This window comes from Choristoneura fumiferana, chromosome Z (assembly GCF_025370935.1).
Source record: "Choristoneura fumiferana chromosome Z, NRCan_CFum_1, whole genome shotgun sequence".
In the NCBI taxonomy this organism is placed as follows: Eukaryota; Metazoa; Arthropoda; class Insecta; order Lepidoptera; family Tortricidae; genus Choristoneura; species Choristoneura fumiferana.
This window is the reverse complement of record NC_133472.1, coordinates 36,032,653-36,052,253: the sequence shown is the minus strand read 5'-3', so window position 1 is coordinate 36,052,253 and position 19,601 is coordinate 36,032,653.

The following is a 19,601-nucleotide window of genomic DNA, read 5'->3' as shown; positions in this document are numbered from 1 at the left end:
TAATCCATACTTAATATTATAAATGCGAAAGTGTGTTTGTATGTTTGTGTGTTTGTCCGTCTTTCACGCCGTAACGGAGCGACGGATCGACGTGATTTTTGGCATAGAGATAGTTTATGGGCCCGAGAGTGACATAAGCTACTTTTTATCCCGGAAAAATGCACAGTTCCCGAGAGGACAGCGCGCGATAACCGAATACCACGCGGGCGGAGCCGCGGGCAAAAGCTAGTTGTTACATATTTGCTGGGACTCATTTATCAAAAATGTGTATCAATAAAAAGATACTTAAAAATCGCTTATCTTCTTTCTAATTCTGAAAAAGATTAAGTATAGTAAATATTTCTTTCTGTGTATATGGAATTTAAAACCTTTATAACTGTTATATATAAAGGCAGCTTAAACATTATTTTTTCGTTCGATAACAAACATTGACAAGCTCTGATTTATAAAAAGGGTTAAACCGTTAAACATTGCAGCACGCGTTTGAAAAACCCTGATACATAACAAGTATACGTAATACTTACCGCGATCATTTGGATATTAGTAAAAACCCATGTAAATCGATACCGTACTTAATTAAACCGTTGATCAAACGCGGGATGTCCAAATTTCAAAAATATCTAATTAAATAATTGAGTCATGAGCTCGTGCCAGAAGATATCCTTAAATTTAAAAGTGGCCAAGGGCATGTCTGCCGCGTTCACTGAGGGTTCCGTACAAATTTAATAGCCAGCAATAAATAAGTTGAACTTTATACTTCTCACTAATACCTAATTTTACTATAAATGCTAAAGTTTGTAAGTCTATTTGCAGGTTTGATTGTTAGTTACCACTTCACACCCTAAACGATAAACCAATTTAGATGAGATTCGGTACACAGATACCTAGGTTGAGTCCCAGAGCTGGACATAGGATAGTTTTTATCCCGGAAAATTGCATAGTTCCCGCGGGATAGCGATAAAAGAATACTACGCGGACGGAGTCGCGGGCGACAGCAGAGCTAAAGTCTTCCATAAAAACATTTTTTTTTCGATTCCGTGATTTACTGACTGTTTCCCTTATTGGCGGTCTTCTTTTTTGCAAAATTTCATAATTATAATATAACGAGGAAATAATCTTTTTTTATTCAAACGCTTTTTGTAATCTCTTTCAAAAGGGAAATAATTAACTTATTTTTTTATGGTTGCAATTCCATAGTTCTATGTATTTCATATTAATTTTAGATCAGTGCCTCCACACATTTCAGAAAAAAGCGCCTTGACAAGCAGATTCGATAGACAAAGATGTGCCCTTAGAATCAGTGCTTTCAGGGCCCTTTCTTATCTTAGAATCACAGAACCATAATTTTATACGACATGAAAAATGGCCATAATCGAAAAAAAAAATCCTATTGTTGTTAAAAAAATTCAAATTACTTCAAATGCTATTGGTATCTTACGACCCAAACAGCAAAAAAAAAATCATTCTAAATACGTGCGCAAAAATTACCAACAAGTAGGTAATTTTTACAAGCTTTTGTTTAGTTTCATCTGTCCCGTTGTCTGTCTGTCTGTAATCAAATCTTACAAGTTACATTCGACCAACTTTCAGTAGTTGGATTCACTTGAAATTTTATTAAAGCTAATGAAATAACGCTCTTGAAATAATTTGGTAGTGACATCCTGGTATTAGCCAGGAACGTCTCCACAGGACGGAACTCTTCAACTGTTAATGGCATCGACTTGAAATTTATTATGCAAATGTAGTTTGGGTGACAATTCAAGTACCTACAGCCATCAAAAAGTACAGTCAGCAAAAAAAAAGTTGTATTAAAAGTGATTTTTTTTACCAAAAACTTATTTGTTGATAGTATGTTAAAGTTTAGTACTGATAAAGGTCGAGCAATGCACCACGCTAGAGCGTCAGAGCTAGGGTGACTAATAATGTTCGATATGTCCTGCTAAAGACCGGCCAGAATCACATAGAGTCAAGCCACTGAGACTGTAATAGTGTTTCGTATTTTTTGTGACACTATTAAAGAGTTAAGCAGAACAGCAACAAAGCCTTATTATTAGTATTATTTATTATTAAATGTTTGAGTTCTAGAGTAGGTAATAATGGTTTATAGATAAGTAAAATCGGTTAAAAGTTAAAAGGAAATCAGCTTAATTTACATTTTTAAATTTACATTGTGTGTCGATATACTTCAGTTTTCTGTCTACTTTCACCTTGCGATTGTGGAACTCTGTAATACCTAATGACATTACAAATATATAGTTTGTTAAATTTCTAAAATATGCACCAGTTTGTATAAGGTGACTTTGATAGTGAACTGGTGAATGTGGAGACTTAAGCCTTTGCAATGAACTTGATCGAAACTAGGTTTAAAGTTCGATTCCCGAAATAATTTTGTGGTATTTTATTTTTTCATTAAGATGATTGATTGATTCAGGTATAACCAATGAACTGTAAATCAGGTACATAAATAAGTATGGTGTAGTTAATTTTCGTCTAAATCAGCTTTAAATATTATGTAATTTAGACGAGTCTTTTCCTTCTGAATCTGCCAATAAATTTACCTGTTATCAATTTGTAAGCAACGTAATTTATGTTAATTTTGCATTTATGTTGCTTTTTTTCCTGTTGAATGTTCCATTGAACTTTATGGAATTCATGTGTGCCCTTAATGCAATGTATGCGAGTACAGACTGGGAATTCCCTGCCTCTGGACGACCTACGTCAGAAGCGGCAGAGAAGTCCGAAATGCACTAAAATCTCCACGGTAAGTGGTCCGAGCATAATCATACATAACACAACCAATAGTGACTCACTGTTTCCGCTAATGCGACATTGTCATTACGTCTAATGAGTACTAAAAACTTAGAGTTTGGAAAGTTTTTATTTCTGGGTTTTTTGCTGCTTGTTTTTGTAAGATGTACTCAATAAGTGCTAATCGAAAAATTTAGTTTTATGCCGTTGACGACAAGCACAATTTAATTTCTCCTCAGGTTTGTAGGTACTTATTTAAGGGATAAGTATCTCAAAAGTTTTAAGCCACATAATATAGAATCCGTTAGTTGTCCATCTGTCTGCCTGTTTATCAAGTTTTGACACTGGCAAGTTAGTAGAACAAAGCTTATATAAGTTGTGATTAATTTGAAATCATTAAATTATGAAAGCAGGAAGGTTGCGTACTATAAAAGTAATGGTAAAAATCACAAATTTATAGTATACATACATATGTATCACATTATTATTCGGATACAAACTTCACTTGTAGTTTGCCCTATCCTCTGTACCTACGCAAGTCCGAAACGCACTTGGCCATTTTTTATAAGGTCATTAATGTTTTACCAAGCAATTCATATGTCTACAACTGGGTTTTCGTAAATATATTAAGGACGTGACCTTTAATACGAGAGAAATGATGAATTTATATGAAAAAAAAATTGTGGCCTTGCTTTTGCCCACGACTTCATCTACATTTTTAATTTCTTTCCCGCGTCACTCCGCAATTTTCGGGATAAGTATTCCATGTTTTAATCCAGGGTTATTATGCGTACTAAATTTCACCCAAATCCAATGAGCTCTTGTTGAGCAACGGAGTAACAAAAACGGGAGTTTGTAATTCATTTGAGGGATGATTTCGAGCGAAAACGAGAAAATAGTGGCCCGGTGAGCGGAAAACTGGAAAAATCATATTTTTTAAATATAATGTAACTTCTTCAAAAATAAGAACTAATAACTCTTAAAAAATCGATAGTTCACTCGATAAATGGTACATCTCTAAAACTGACAAACTCGAAACGTCCCAGAACTCATCATAGGTGAAAAACATTATAAATAGGTATGCCACAACATAATAATTGCACAAAGTGGCTCTAACATTTTCCTCTACGTTTCATTCACACAGTTTTCCCTAAACTTTATTTAAACTGTATACTAACTGTTGCCCACGACTAAGTTTGCGAAGAATCTGCAGTGTCCCCCCCCCCCCCCGCCAACTCGGTAATTACGTAATAACTTAAGACAGAAGGACTCTTAGGTGGTGACTGGATAAATTAACCGACTTGGTATTACATGGTTCGTACTTAGGTCATGCAAGCGGAACAAACAATCTCATTTTCGCATTTATCTATATATATAAAACATGAAACTGACTGACTGACTGACTGACTGACTGACTTATAGATCAACGCACAGCCCAAACCGCTGGGGCTAGAAACTAGAAATTTGAAATATATATTCCTTAACAGATGTAGACACGCACTAAGAAAGAATTTTTCGAAATTCCCACGGGATAGGGAAATATCTAAACTTTTTTTGCTTCTTTGTTTGTAGTCGAATCTCTGAAACTATTGAGCCGATTTTAAAAATTCTTTCACCGTTAGTAAGCTACACTATCTTTGATTGACATATGTTACTTTTTATCCGGGATAATGCTAAATTCCCGCGGGATAGAAATAAATTGATTCAATTTTGGAGCTGATTTAAAAAAATCTTACATATCTTGTGATATGACCATCTCCAAATAACAAAGGCTACTTTTTCTTCGGGAAATTACAAAATTCCCATGGGATAGAAAAACTGAATGCAACTTCGGGGATGATTTTAAAAACTCTTTCACCAATAGAAAGCTACACTATTCCTCATTAGTATAGACTACTCTTCTTAGGGAAAATGCAAAATTCCCGCGGGATAGAATTAAGTGAATTCAACTTCGGGTCTGATTTTAAAAGTTCTTTCGCCAAAAGTAATCTACAGTATTCCTGATTGACATAGGATACGTTTTTCCGGGAAAATGAAAAATTCCCGCGGGATAGAAATAAGTAAATTCAACTTTGGCACTGCTTTTAAAAATTCTTTCATATGATATAATTGACTATCCTCGATTGACATAGGCCACTTTTTTTTCGGAAAATCCAAAATTTCCATGGGATAGAAAAAACTGAATTCAACTTCAGAGCTGATTTTAAAAATTCTTCCACTAATATAAAGCTGCACTATTGCTGATTGGTATAGATTACTCTTCTTTGGGAAAATGCAAAATTCCCGCAGGATAGGTAGAAGTAAGTAAGACAATCCAAATTCGGAGCTGATTTTAAAAATTCTTTCACTAATAGTAATCTGCAGTATCTCTGATTGACATAGGCTGCTTATCTACAGAAGAATGCAAAATTCCCGCAGGATCGAAATAAGTAAATTCATCATTGGGGTTAATTTAAAAAGATATTTTACCAATTGGGAGCTACATTATCCCTGATTGGCATACTTTACTTTTCTCCGGGAAAACGTACAATTCCCGCGGGATAGCAAAAAGTGAATTCAACTTCAGGGTTGATTTATTTATAATTCTATACCTAACTCTACCTGAACAGTACCATGACTGGCTGACTGACAGACAATGCATAGCCAAAACTACTGGTGCTAGAGACTTGAAATTGGCATAGATGGACCTAAAGTAATACAGAGGTGCACTAGGGAAAGATTTTTAGAAAATCCCATGGAATAGGAAAATATTTCAACTTTGTTTGTTTCTTTGTTTGTTGGGGGTAATCTCTAAAACTATTGAGCTGATTAAATAATTCTATTACCAATAGAAAGCTACAATATCCCTGATGGACAGACTTCTTTTTTTTAAAATGCAAAATTTCCGCAGATAAAAAATAAGTGAATTCAATTTTGGGGCAGATTTTCAAAATTCTTTCAATAATAGAAAGCTACAATATGTCTCTCATCGACAATTAAGAATATTAAAATAGATCATAACAGTAATTTATGTCCCGCGGGGACTTTACAATTTCTCGAGATACAATCCTATATCCTATAATTCCTATATCGTGTAAGAAGTCGCCGGCAAATGAAACGCGTAGTACTTTAACGTCTTTAACGTTCAGCGAAACAGGGTTTCAGAGTTGGTAGGAATTATGAATGATTAATTACGTATGTAGGTTGATTTTTAAATTCCAAAATGTGCACCATCTGTCTAAAACAACGTCTTGCTGTATTTATATTTCCATGTAATCCTAAAAAAACAATCAATACACGAAAAAAAGGATCGCAGAAAGTAAACGTATGTTAATTGTTACCCCATATTTAACGCGAGCGAAGCCGCGGGCAAAAGCTAGTACTTAATATTAGTAAGGATACTAGCGAACCCCCCTGCCAAGTTCATTTCCAGCCTTGCATGACAAATAACTATTATTGCTTACATATACTTATAATTTATTAATATGTACTTAGTTGGTTTTTGATAATAAGCAGGTCAAAGTTTGAATTAACTTTTCTTTTTTAATTTAAGGATAATGTTGCATAAATGAATTTCCATTCTTTTACCCGACTGCCCCAAGGAGGGTTATGTTTTTTTATTAAAAAAAAACAGCGTTGCGGCTTGCCGTAACATTATGCTGAGTGGGGTCCACTTTATACTATTCGATGTTATTTTTTTTCTCCATCTAATGTATTTTTATGTGTATAGAATATGTGTAAATAAATGTTTCTCTCTCTCTCTCTCTCAAATACCCGGACTATACTTACAAGAAACGAACTAGACATAGCTCACCAAGGTTGATTTACAGTAGCTTTGTCATTTATAATTCATGATTACAAAATACGAATTTATTAATCCGCAATCAATTATAATCTGCAATAGTCAACTGTAATTTCCATTCATTGCATCGGTGTCTTACACCAACGTAGCAATTCATAGAATTGTATACTTAGGCTGACTCATTAGAAAATAACTGGTTAAGAGTACATAAATGAATCGGCGTGATTGTAAATCTAGGAAGCTAATGTTTTTTGCAGGAGCCAATGAGAGCACGATGAGAGATTGCAACCTTGTGGAATTCAGCGAACAGTTGATGGCAATGAGAGAGTTCCAATATTAATTTATTTTACTACCGATTGTTGTCGACCGGATATTACGAGTATAGTGGTAACCTGGCTACGAATTTAAGGTCCCGGGTTCGATCTCCTGGCGGAACAGATACTTGTACCTATGTAAAATACTTGTAAATGTTTGTGCTTGAGACCTGCACGGTTAAAAGTATGTTTAACCGAGTAGCCATAGTTACAAGCTTTGCTTAGTTTGGGACTAAGTTGGTTGTCAATCGTCCCAAGTTTTACATTTATGTTAGTGCACTAACATTAATAAATAAATCATGGAGTCTCGTGGCCTTTGCATATTATAGGAGTAAGAAAATTTCTTGTGTATTAGGAGAAATGCCTTAAGTTACTCGTATTTTTAGGGTTCCGTAGTCAACTAAAGTTGAAGTTTGAGTTAGCTACTTAACAGAGTTCCAGACCACGTCGTATTTTCTTCTTTATAGTATTTTTTAACGCAATCGGGTTTTGATTTTTTAATTTTTAATTCCTTTTGAACACATTATTTAAAAACGTTTGTGGAATGTGCATTCATATTTCTAGACCGGTCGGTCAGCGGTTAGAATACAAAATAAACTTTCGGTCATCCCTCGGGAACGGCATTTTTTTTTCAGGATAAAGGATGTCCTATTATTTATTGTGGACTTGTAATACGACGTACTTATACATAATAGTCATTACCCGAGACTCCATCCGCGCAGAATTCGTTTATCGCTATCCCGCGGGAAATATGCAATTTTCCGGGATAAAAACTATCCTATGTCCTTCCCCAAGACTCAAACTATCTGTACACTGAATTTCATTTAAATCAGTTCTGCGCATTTCGCATTTATAATATTATATAATTATAGTGGGATGGGATATCGCCTTTGTGAATAGATAGTAAATAGGCAAGACAACAGTACCTACACATTTTTACACCGAGATACGACCTTTTGTTAAAGTAGTACAGTTAAAGGTTCTACGTGATGCGGCGAAGGAGTGATATATTGTTTTGGTTAGATTCTTGTAACTAACTGTTGCCCACGACTCCGTCTGCGAATAATTCGTTTACCACAATCCCGTGGAAACTAAGGAATGTTCCGGGATTAAATAGTAGATTATTAAACGAGGGACTAAAACAAGCCATAATGACATGAGATGTTTAGCCACCCGAGCAGAGCGAGGGTGGCTATAGTTCGAGTGGCATTATAGTTGTTTAGTCCCGCTTTAAACACTCTACTTTTCACTTTGAATGCAAGGAAAAAAACAATGTTCTGTTCAAAATTAGGTATAATATTACTTTTTAAAAACGTACGCTCGACCAATATCGCTCGCAGGCCATCTGTTCAGAATTTAAATAGAAAAAAATGTGCTGCGCGGTTTTTCTTTTCTTTTATTGTTTATGAAGTGACGTTTTAAATGCTTTCATATTTAGCCAACAGTTCAAAATTTTAAAACTATTTAAAAACTAATTGGACTATGCATAATAAAATGAATTAATCCTTAATATAATTGAATAGATTCATATTCGTAATCATTAATTGTGTTACACGAAACTAAATCGTGTTGTTTTAAAACATTTTTGCACAGTTGGCATTTTGAGGTTATTTCCACTCCCTAAAAATCCGCCATTCACAAACACCGTGATGGCTGTTTAGGGGTTTCCAATGTAAATAAAAAAAATTAAAAACTTTAATCCCTAGAGAATAAAAAGGAGCTTTGGTTCCGATATGCAGAGATTAAAGTAACATTTTAAGAGCATGAGAAGTGAAAAATATTTTTCTTCACACTTGCTCGTCAATGACGTTATTCCATGCCTGTATGCCAAAGGACAATGGCCTCAATTGTTCCTGCGGGAATCATGGATTTACGTATAGTTTTCCACCCCAAGGAAGTTATGACTTTAGTTTTTAAAAGTTAGTAGGTACGTCATTTCCGACTAAAGAGGTTTCAAGTCAGCCAACGTTTTATTTTCATCGTGTTATTTTTATATTTTAAATTTATATTACATTGTTTTGCAATAATTTTAGTAAATATTTTTTTAGCATGTTGGAATAATCTGGCCGTAAGACCATTCAAATTCTAAACTAAACACGGTTCTTAGTATTACTCGTATATATGGTAGACGACTCGAAAAAAGTGTCAATCAGGGGGGCTACCACGAAATTCGAAAATCGAAGTTCATATGGTTTTCCTGACGCTAATATTATTTAATACGACAGTGAGAGGGACGGTACGATACGAACTTCGATTTTTGAATTTTGTATTAGCCCCCTGTATTGGCGGGTAGCCATATTTTATTCAGTTGTTTTCTTAGCGTCTTGCTTTGCTGAGTTATGAAGTGTTTGGACACAAAATATTTTTTTTTTGCATTTTTTTTCCTCGCAATGTGATGAAAATTATTGTGTGTATCACGGGCCGTAAGGGGATTACAAACTCGGGTCAATAAAAGCCTCTTTAGTAATCCCCTTCTTACGCCCCTTAATGCACAATGTACTATAATGTCCTTCCTATATCTGTGAGCAGGGCTTTTTCCTATCAGTTGTTTTGTAACATTATGACTATGAAATTTACGTTTAACCTTGATTCTCGACGACGAATCATTTCAGCTTATTGTCAACTGATTAATGGGGTCGGGTTTACTACTAGAATGCGACACGAGTTTAATCGGAGTGTCGTTTGTGCGACAAACGATTAGGCGATGCAGGACTGTACGACACGTCATTTTTCCGAACCATTCTTTGTGCGAAGTATGATCAAGCGATTTACCTACGGCTGTGCGACATGGCATTTGTCCGAGGCATCTTACGTGCGAAGTATGATCAAGCGATGCACGGCTGTGCAATAGTAATGATCTCAGTTATATATAACCTAGGTTACTTTTTTGGTTCCTAGCATATCCTTTTGTGCAAGGGTCGCAGTTCTAACCTAACCTAACCCACTTTTTTGCTAGTAGTTCCTTTTGTGCAAGGGTTGCAGTAATAACCTGACCTAACCCACTTTTTCGTAGCAGTTCCTTTTTGCAAGGGTCGCAGTTCTAAGCTAACCTAATCCAATTTTTTGCTAGCAGTTCGTTTTGTGCAAGGGTCGAGTTCTAACCTAACCTAACCCACTTTTCTGGTAGCAGTTCTTTTTGCCCTCAATTTGACTTTGCACATAAATACTGTCGTGCATTTATGTTGTCGTACAGTATTAAGTCGCAAAATTTAACTTCGCACATTGATACTGTCGTACCTACATTTGTATTCATCATCATCATCATCTCAGCCTATATACGTCCCACTGCTGGGCACAGGCCTCCTCTCAGAACAAGAGGGCTTGGGCCATAGTTCCCACGCGGGCCCAGTGCGGATTGGGAACTTCACACGCACCATTGAATTGCTTTGCAGGTTTGTGCAGGTTTCCTCACGATGTTTTCCTTCACCGCAAAGCTCGTGGTAAATTTCAAATGTAATTCCGCACATGAATTTCGAAAAACTCAGAGGTGCGAGCCGGGGTTTGAACCCACGACCCTCTGTTTGAGAGGCGATAGGTCAAACCACTAGGCCACCACGGATCTTCTGTATTGTCGAACAGACATTTTTATTGTCGAAGAGTATTAAGTCGCACAATAATAAAATTTTACTTCGCATATAAATAAATTCGTACATTTGTACTGTCGAACCGTAATACATCGCGCAATTAATAAAAATAAATGATTTAAAAATATATATTTTTAACAAAAACATAGGCAAGAGGGTCGCATCAGGTCAAGTAATTTTTTCACAAAGATGAAATCTGTATCACAACACGCACTATGCAACTGATTATGGATAGGTAATCACAAAACTGGTTGACAGCAAAATTAAGTGCAGTTGAAAGTCCCCATCGTGTTTTCCCCCGCACTCAAACTCATTGCCCGCATAATTTTCCTGCTATCTTAAACTGGTTGTCCCGACCGGTCAGTATAGTAGCTGGTTTCGATCAAGTATGTCACAGCTATGATGATGTTATACGTCACGTTATCATTAACTTTAACTACGACACAGCCTGATGTCCAAGTTTTCTTTGCAATGACGTATGCTTATTTATGCAGGTAAACAATCGGTTTTTGCGATATCTCTATTCGGCCAGTCGTTAGAAAACTACACCTTATTGTTAGACATAATAAAGATTTTAAAAAAACTTATAAATACTGACTGTTTATTATTATCATACCACAATTTTTAATATTGTTAACATTAACTCTGTTATTTTTTTATACAGGGCCTTGTTTCCCGCTGAACCTTATATGCCTCACCTACCTGACGTCGCTTACATTACATATTATAAATATTGATCAATATTGGCTAACTCCGGTATACTGCTTGACCTTGGGGCGATAAAAATTACTATGGCATTTTCACTATTGGTAGAATTTTCACTATACTTATTCTAAAACCGGCCAAGAGCGTGTCGGACACGCCCAAAATAGCCATTACGAAAAAATGAAGTAATATTTTTCTAAGGATTTCGTATTTACTACGGAATCTTCCAAGTTTAGGTATAATTTATACCTTAGGCTACTATTTAGGAGTAAAACTACTAATAATTCTCAAGAAAACTTAGCCGTTATAGTTTTCCTTGAAAGGTTGAGATACTTACTACCATCCTGATTTTTTTCAAATTTTTTCACCCACCGGTTTAGATTTAAGAGGGGAGGGGGACGCTCGATTTTAATGAAAATTTGCACTTAAAAGTTGAATATTTCGCAAACAAATCACTGAATCGAAAAATGGTTTTAAAAGACCTATCCAACTATACCCCACAATATAGGGTTGGATGAGAAAGTTTTTTTTAATTTTTTTGTTGTACTATTTTGTCGGCATAGTTTACATATATCCGCGCAAAATTACAGCTTTCTAGCATTGATAGTCCCTGAGCCGCGGACGGACGGACAGACAGACAGACTGACAGTCAGACAGACATGGCGAAACTATAAGGGTTCCGTTTTTGCCATTTTGGCTCCGAAACCCTAATAACCGAGATACCATTCGAAAGTGCCGTTAGCACAGCACGCACAGCAGTACAATCTGAATAGATATAATCATAGGTTAATCTTTAATTAATAATTATGTCCACAGTTTGAGTACGAAGTGCAAATTTTATTTAACTACATAATATAATTTAAATAATAGGTTTATTACTTTAGTTTTAAATATTCTGTCTTTATATTTGTTAATTATTATTGTGTTAATAAAATTTATCCATATTCGGTAATAAATAATAATATAATTTTTTTTTTCAAGCTTTTACCCTTCGTATTGAAATAAGTACCTACATATCTATACATATTTATCAATTATCATATATCTCACACTGTACCAGTGACAATGTCATTTCATGTAATAATTCGAAAACGACATATGTGCTCAATCTATTCAAATCTCAATTTGATAATATAACGAATACGACAATTAGTTTACGATGTCTGCTTGATGTCTAAGCCTTCGGCGTAAAAATCACGTAACAACTTTGACGTTTAATTTATAGGCTCGGTTTTCGCAGGTTTTTTCCTTCTGGTTTTGTGTATCATTATGATATGATATGGCTATTAACGGTATTTTCCTCCAACGTGAGTTTCACCGGGGACTTTTTAGTTACGCTAAAAGGGCAGGGCTGTTAATTACCGTCATTATTTTAATCTATCGGCATTCAATAAGTAAATAAATTGGCTAATAGGATACGCGCGATGTATATCTGTATATGTATAGGTGGGAATAAGCGAAAAATTGGACCTCAATTTATTTTATTTTATTTAACAGCTGGAAAACGAGCATGCGGGTCACCTGATGATGAGTGATCACCGCGGCCCATGGACACCTATAGCATTATTAGGACTATGGGTGCGTTGCCAGCCTAAAGGGGAGAAGTAGAGGAGGGAGAGAGGGGAGGAGGAAGGGAAGTTGGGCCTCCGGATCTCCCACTCACCGGACGAACCACATTAGCAAAACTATTATTTCACGCCAGTATTCTATGGGAGTGTGGTACTAACCCGGTCGAGCCAATTAATAATCTATACTTAGATATAATTCCAAAGTTTGTGAGTGTGTATTTTTGTAAATTTTTCACGCTAAAATTGCTGGCGGATTTAGGAGTTGTATGTAGGTAGATAGCAGTAACACAAAAGCTTTCATTTATTCCGATATTTCCGCAGAATCGGGATGCACACATAAAATCTCGAAATCTCAAGTGTCTGCGCGTGTGGAATTTCTACTGCCAGATTTAGGTATTGGTTTACTCGAACGAAGCTGCGGGAAAATACCTAGTCGTCAAAAAATAAACAACACTGAACTGTGATTTTACAAATAAGGCGTTATTCCTGTTTGTTTATTAGGACCTTTAATAATAAAATCTTATTGGTACAAAAAGCCTTAAAGTTATAAATCTGAATTATTTATGCTTACAAAGTGGCATAACTAAGAATAAATAATCAAAGCAGGAAGCTCCAAATTCAATGATGATTTCGCTAAATTACATATAATTAATGACATTGGTAAAAAACCCAAAAATAATTCTACATTAAAACTAACACTAAAGTTAACACTAAACACTAAATTTAACAATAAAGAAATTGGGTTATCGGGTATTTACCAAATGTTGATAGGCGATTTAAATGTTAGTGACTAATCGACTCCGTACGCCTGTCAGTGGGCAAACCTATTATACAACTAACGAACGAACTAATAGGCACATTTACATTTTGTTTTTTCCAAGTAGCTTGAAAAAATACATGCTCAAGGACTTTTTTTATTAACTGGTTGAATTGTGTCAATTATTTTGTGGTTTTTAATAAGTTTTTAATTTATTTAAGTAAATTTTGTTGTCCAGAGGGTGATAGTCTGGTATAGTTGGAGTTTATTTTTTAATCGACACTTTAGAATATCAATTTATACTCCCATTTCTATGTTTATGGTTTATAGGTAGGCTCGCTTAATTAAATGTTAGACTTTTATTAAAGGAAATTTTTTTTTTCTGCCGAACGGGATTGAAACGTGAACCTTCTGTGGCTTTACGTAGAATCGATGGCCTATCAACAAACCACCGGAGAATCCGAACAATCGCTGGCTCGCCGGAGTTTCTGCACCCGCACCCGCAGTCACTGGGCGGCGGTGATCACTTACCATCAGGTGACCCGCCTGCTCGTTTTCCAGCTATTTGATAAAAAAAGTTTATGTAATTTTAAATTACACACATCAAAAGTGCCTAGGGATATTTTTTAACCCTAGACAGTTCTGAACATTTCAATATAAGTAGGCATATTACAACTGAGTCAAAACATCTCTGTTTAGAGATAAATAGTAGGGGAAAACCAGGTAATCGGAGTCAGTGGGCAACAGTAGTCACCCTCATATTTCCAAAACTACAACCACTAGAGACACGTAATTGTCCTCCCGCCCTCGCTCTGTGGCCCTAAAAATCGTTGCGAACCGGCTGTGCTAGCATAGCGAGTATAGCGACAGAATCGGGAATAAAGGTTTTTTTTTAGTTTTTGCGGCTCGCTGATCTAAATTTTCACCGACGAGAAATAAACTTTAACTATCACATTTATTGATTTATTTAAATATGACTTTTGTACGCTTTTATTCGTATATTCAGTATAGCGATTTGAAACGTAAATCACGTTGCTAATAAATATTTTTTTGAAAATCAAATGACCGCTATAGAATTCCATAAGGAAAAATAAAACCTCTGAAAACTGAACAAAAAGACTAAATTTCCGAAGAAGAGGCCGAAGAAAGTAAAAAGGAAAGTTCTTCAGGAATCAAACGATATCAGACATGGTACTGATGCTTTATGCCAAAGTGATGAGTTCAATGATGCTGATGATGCAGGAAATAATTGCTTAATCAGCAACGCATTCGGCGTAAATAATAACATGTTGTATAGGTGTACCTCGTGTGGTTTAGGGGCTCACGTAGATTGCACCGGTTGTGAGTTTTGTGTCTGATCTTCATTACTCACAGGTGACCACAATTACCCTTACTCGTACCTTAGTGTAATGGGAGTCAAAACTGTTTTTTTTAACCTCTCATATTTCCCAAAATTGGTTACTAATGTGATGATTATTGGTCTTAAGTGATAGCCAATTAAGTAAATTTTGTTATGAGGCGGTTGCAATAATGATTTTGTTTCAATTAGTTCTATTATTTCAATTCTCGCTTAAGTGACCCCCAATACCCCTTTCTCCCCTATCTCAAGATTTTTTGATGGGGTATAAATTGAATTTTCAGCTGTTGCCTTGTTGCATACATAATATGACTGGGAATTAGGTATTGGTTCATCGATATCTCGCTGAAATGGATGATATAAATAGTTATCTCCGTAAAAAACTATCGCCTCGATCGGTTAATAGGTTGTTTAAACAAAACAAATATTAAGTTACTTTCACAAGTACAAAGTCAGTATAAATTATAACTGAATTTAAAATGTTAGGCATATTCGTAGTATTATAATAATAGGGCAGAAGTACTGGTTTTGGCCACCTTAAACCCGTTTTTGGCCAGTTGACATTTGAAGTCATATATAAAAAGTTATAGTTTTAAAATAATATATTTAGTGAGTTTTCAAAAGTTTATACTGAAAAGAAAAAAGTTCGTAATGATGATTTATTGCTATAAATTTATTGCAAATGTATATTTAAACAATAAATGGATATAAATGGTACACTGGCCACAAACGGTACTTCCGCCCTAATTGGCCCTAATGCACAATTTGTATTATTTTTAAAAATGTTTTTACAGCCATAAATCAGTCGAGCCTATTTATTCGCAGACACCGGAGGTCGATTGTGACCGACTTTGTTCCAGGCGCAATTCGACCTATTAATGTGAAAACCCGTTTCATTTAAGTTTATTTACCTATCGTTATACCCAAACAGTGTTAAAGACCGACCAGGAAAATAAAAAAGCTGCTCTGGGGGCGTTATATTAGCAATAATTATGGCAACTCTAAGTACAGTCGTACATATGCGAATTGGCTAGTGTACAAATATTATAGTATATTAATATAGATTATTGATGAAATTAAATCAAGTTTAATTTGCAATGTTTACATTAAGTGAAATAATTAAATTATAATGAAACGATTTTCCATTGCAGTTAAACTAACTATAGCCCGTTTTAAATACAATAAAATGAAATAAATAAATAAAACCAATATTTTTAATTTTTTATATTAATCATTTATTATTAATTACTTACATTAATTATCGCGTTACATTAGTTGTCTTGTGTATTCAACTGCGAATACGCACAACGCGAATACGGCATCAACGCGCCTATTAATCATCTGGGTTAATGGACCAGTTGCGTTTCAGACTACCTGATACTAACTCATGATCAGATTGTACCTAGTGGTTCAGTAACAGATATATCGGACTCATTGTCAGTTGTAAGTCTAGATGTTTTCTATCACTGCTGCTTACAATTAATTATAATTAATTCTTCAATTTATTTATTTATTTTTCTTAGGTGACGTCTGATCTGATCTTCGTATTTCAATTACGGAAGATCGGGATATACCTAAAATAAAATAAGACTTTTACTTTTTCCAATTTATTCACAAATTAGCCAATTTATATTATACATACTATATGATGTATGTACTTACAAGTCATGTTGACAACAAGGTCAGTGGTGTTGACTCCTAGCAACAGTCGACAGCAATTGACAGAATTAACGTCTTTATTTAATGTTGCCAGATGAAGAAATTAGTTTCAGAAGTTTTCTACAATATGGCAAAGTTTTTTTTCTTGGTCAGGCTTTAAATAATGTTTACTCGTGCGTTGTCAAACATCGTTTTTTCGACATATTAAGCAACATTTAAAAAAAAGTACTCGTAAAATGACATGATGAATTAATATTCACTTCGCTGTAATCTGATCTAGAGGTTTTTTGCTTAGGGTGATAATATTTTCTTCTCTTCACGTTTGAATTATATTTTTACTTCATGAATCGCCCCCTTGCCCTTGCGCCTGACTATCTAATATCCCTAGTGTATCCGAAAGTATATAAACTCAATCCTTGTCCTGAAGTAAACAAGCTAGTAAGTTTTGCAAATATTGAGATGGTTTTACCTCTAGTCCCTAGTCTAGTCTAGAATCAACTAAAACTAGGGTGTCACGGTGTAAGGTTACTTTACTGTGTTTGAGGCTGGTTTTAAAACCAATTTATGAGCTTCTTCTTGCATCTTTGTTTGAATGAGTTTGAACTCACGTAGGTCTCATCCATCCATCCACTGAATAAGTTGTGACGCACCGTCGCTCTATTGCCATGAAATAGCTGAAATAGACAGACAGATATGTCTCAATACCATGTCTTTGATCGGTATCAGCCAATATCACTTAAAGCATGAAGGTCTACCTCTTACCCTCAGGGTTAATACTAAACTTGTTGCTAGTTTCAATATAATATCGACTGGCTAGATCATCGTTATCTTTCTAGGGCTGTCTATGTTAATTACAGAGCTAGTAGAGCTAATTAATTCACAAAAATAAGTTGTATATTAATATTATAAATCCACAGTATAAAGTGTTACGGCTGGAAAACAGAAGGAATCAACGGATATTGAAAGAAGCAGATCGGTTGGTATGATATTTTTTGTTTCTAAATATTGTTAGGTCAGTAGTATAATTTAATTTATTTAGTGAAATTTAAATTATGCTTAAATCTTGGCCTTTTAAAATAAAAAGTAAAATTATCATATATTTAAACCTAACCCAGCCATATTCCAACTCATGCAGTGTGTTACTGTTGTCCCTCATTAGGGAGCATAGGGCTCATAGAAGATCCATTTGTCTTGATCTTGTTGAGCATTTTCCGAAATATACACATCTTATTATCCTGTCTTCTGTTATTTTCATGTGTTTTATGTACAATAAAGAGTTTTACAATACAATACAATATTTTAATTTTCAACTGAAGGTATAGCACTCGTATATCAAAGGATACTTTGACCAAACAAATATTAGGACAAATAAATTTCAACAATACGAAGGGGTCCCCAGTTTTCAGGGTTCTGAATCCGAAGGATGACAAATGGATCCCTATTGTTGTTACTGATGTGTCCGTCCGTCTGTCCGTTTGTCACACAGGTTTTACAGCCAAACGAACAGCTACACAGTCTTCAAATTTTCATAGTATAAGCATCTTTGGGTCAACCCAAGGCCACACAAATGTTTTTTTTTAATGATCTGATGTTTTTGAAACTTATTCCCTTGTTTTTACTTATTATTAATTGTGTAATCTGTGTAATTTATTTATCTGTTTTTTACTTACAATTAAATCTATTTATATTTCTTATAATACACAAATATCACTGTGACAGACGGTTCTGACAGAAAATCAGCGCTGCAGGCGTCTAACGCCTCAGCATAATACTGAGTCAGCGGCCGTTTCACCTTTGCGGGACACACAAAATCGTACAATACTTATGTAAGTATTTTCATCTTGTGTTTTTTTTAATTCTATTTGTGTTTCCTGTTTATTGTTATTTTTGTTGTATTTTTGTCTGTGAATGTGAATGTGAATAAATGTCTTCATTCATTCTTTCTTTCTTTTCTTTCTTTCTGAAGAGCTCCTTTTGGCCCGTTTTTTTCTTTAGTCGAGGCAGCCCTATCTGCTTTGATTTATGCTCGCAGCGCGAGCGCAGCTGTAGAGCGGGCACAAGCGGAACTCGGAAATAATGCAACTTTGTACTGTGACGTCGACAGGCACTGCGCTCCAATTATTCGCGAATTCGAATTATCAACAAAAATATCTACAAACCTGCATATTCATTGTTTTGCGCTGTCTTTTGGCGATATTGGCAATTAACCCCTTCTATGCGGGAACTAATAATATACTACATTTAAGTCGCATTTGTTTGAATAAATTCTGTAAAAAAGAGAAAGCCTTAAATTTGGCGCGAATACGCGTCTAAACATACCAAAGGTTAGAATGGTGATAGGTCTACTCGGATTGGCTACGATTCATAGCTTGACGTAAGTTTGCCATAAAGGCATGCGCGTGACCTTCTTTTTAACCGACTTCAAAAAAAGGAGGAGGTTATCAAATCGGCTGTTTTTTTTTCTTTTTATGTTTGTTACCTCAGAACTCCGTCATTTATGAAACGATCTGAAATTTTTTTTTCGTTCGTCCAGCAATGCTTTCAATTAGGTCCCATAAGCACCAAATCAGGATCTAATGATTGGATCCTAAGGAAATCGAGGGAACTCTTCAAATATTGTACGGACACCTATGGTAATTTTGATATATTTAGTAGTAACTCGTGCTTTTGATAATCATCATTTGGTGAAGTGGAGCTAATGATGAAGACCACTTTTGACCAATGGAGCGACTACTCAATAACAAGTACTTCACGGGATGAATTTCAATTACTTCAACACAGTTGCTAAACAATTTATGCTCATCGTAATACATATGGTGAAATGGAACGGGTGATGAAGCACCAGGACTCCTCAATAATGGGGAGTGGGAAAAAAACTGATGTGGTTTAATCATACCTATCTATGTTTTGGTTGTCATTTTGAGTTTTTTGTTAATTTTGGCAATCATAATAATATACTTATATAGGTGATCACTAATAAATATGTATATCGACGGCAGGGTTAGAATATCTGTTTCTAAATGTTATAAGGATTTGAGTTTGCTTCTCAACACCAGCTACCTTTTCTGAATTTTCTTTGTCCAACCTTTGGTATGATATAGAGTTGCCAACTGTCCGGTTTTCCCTGT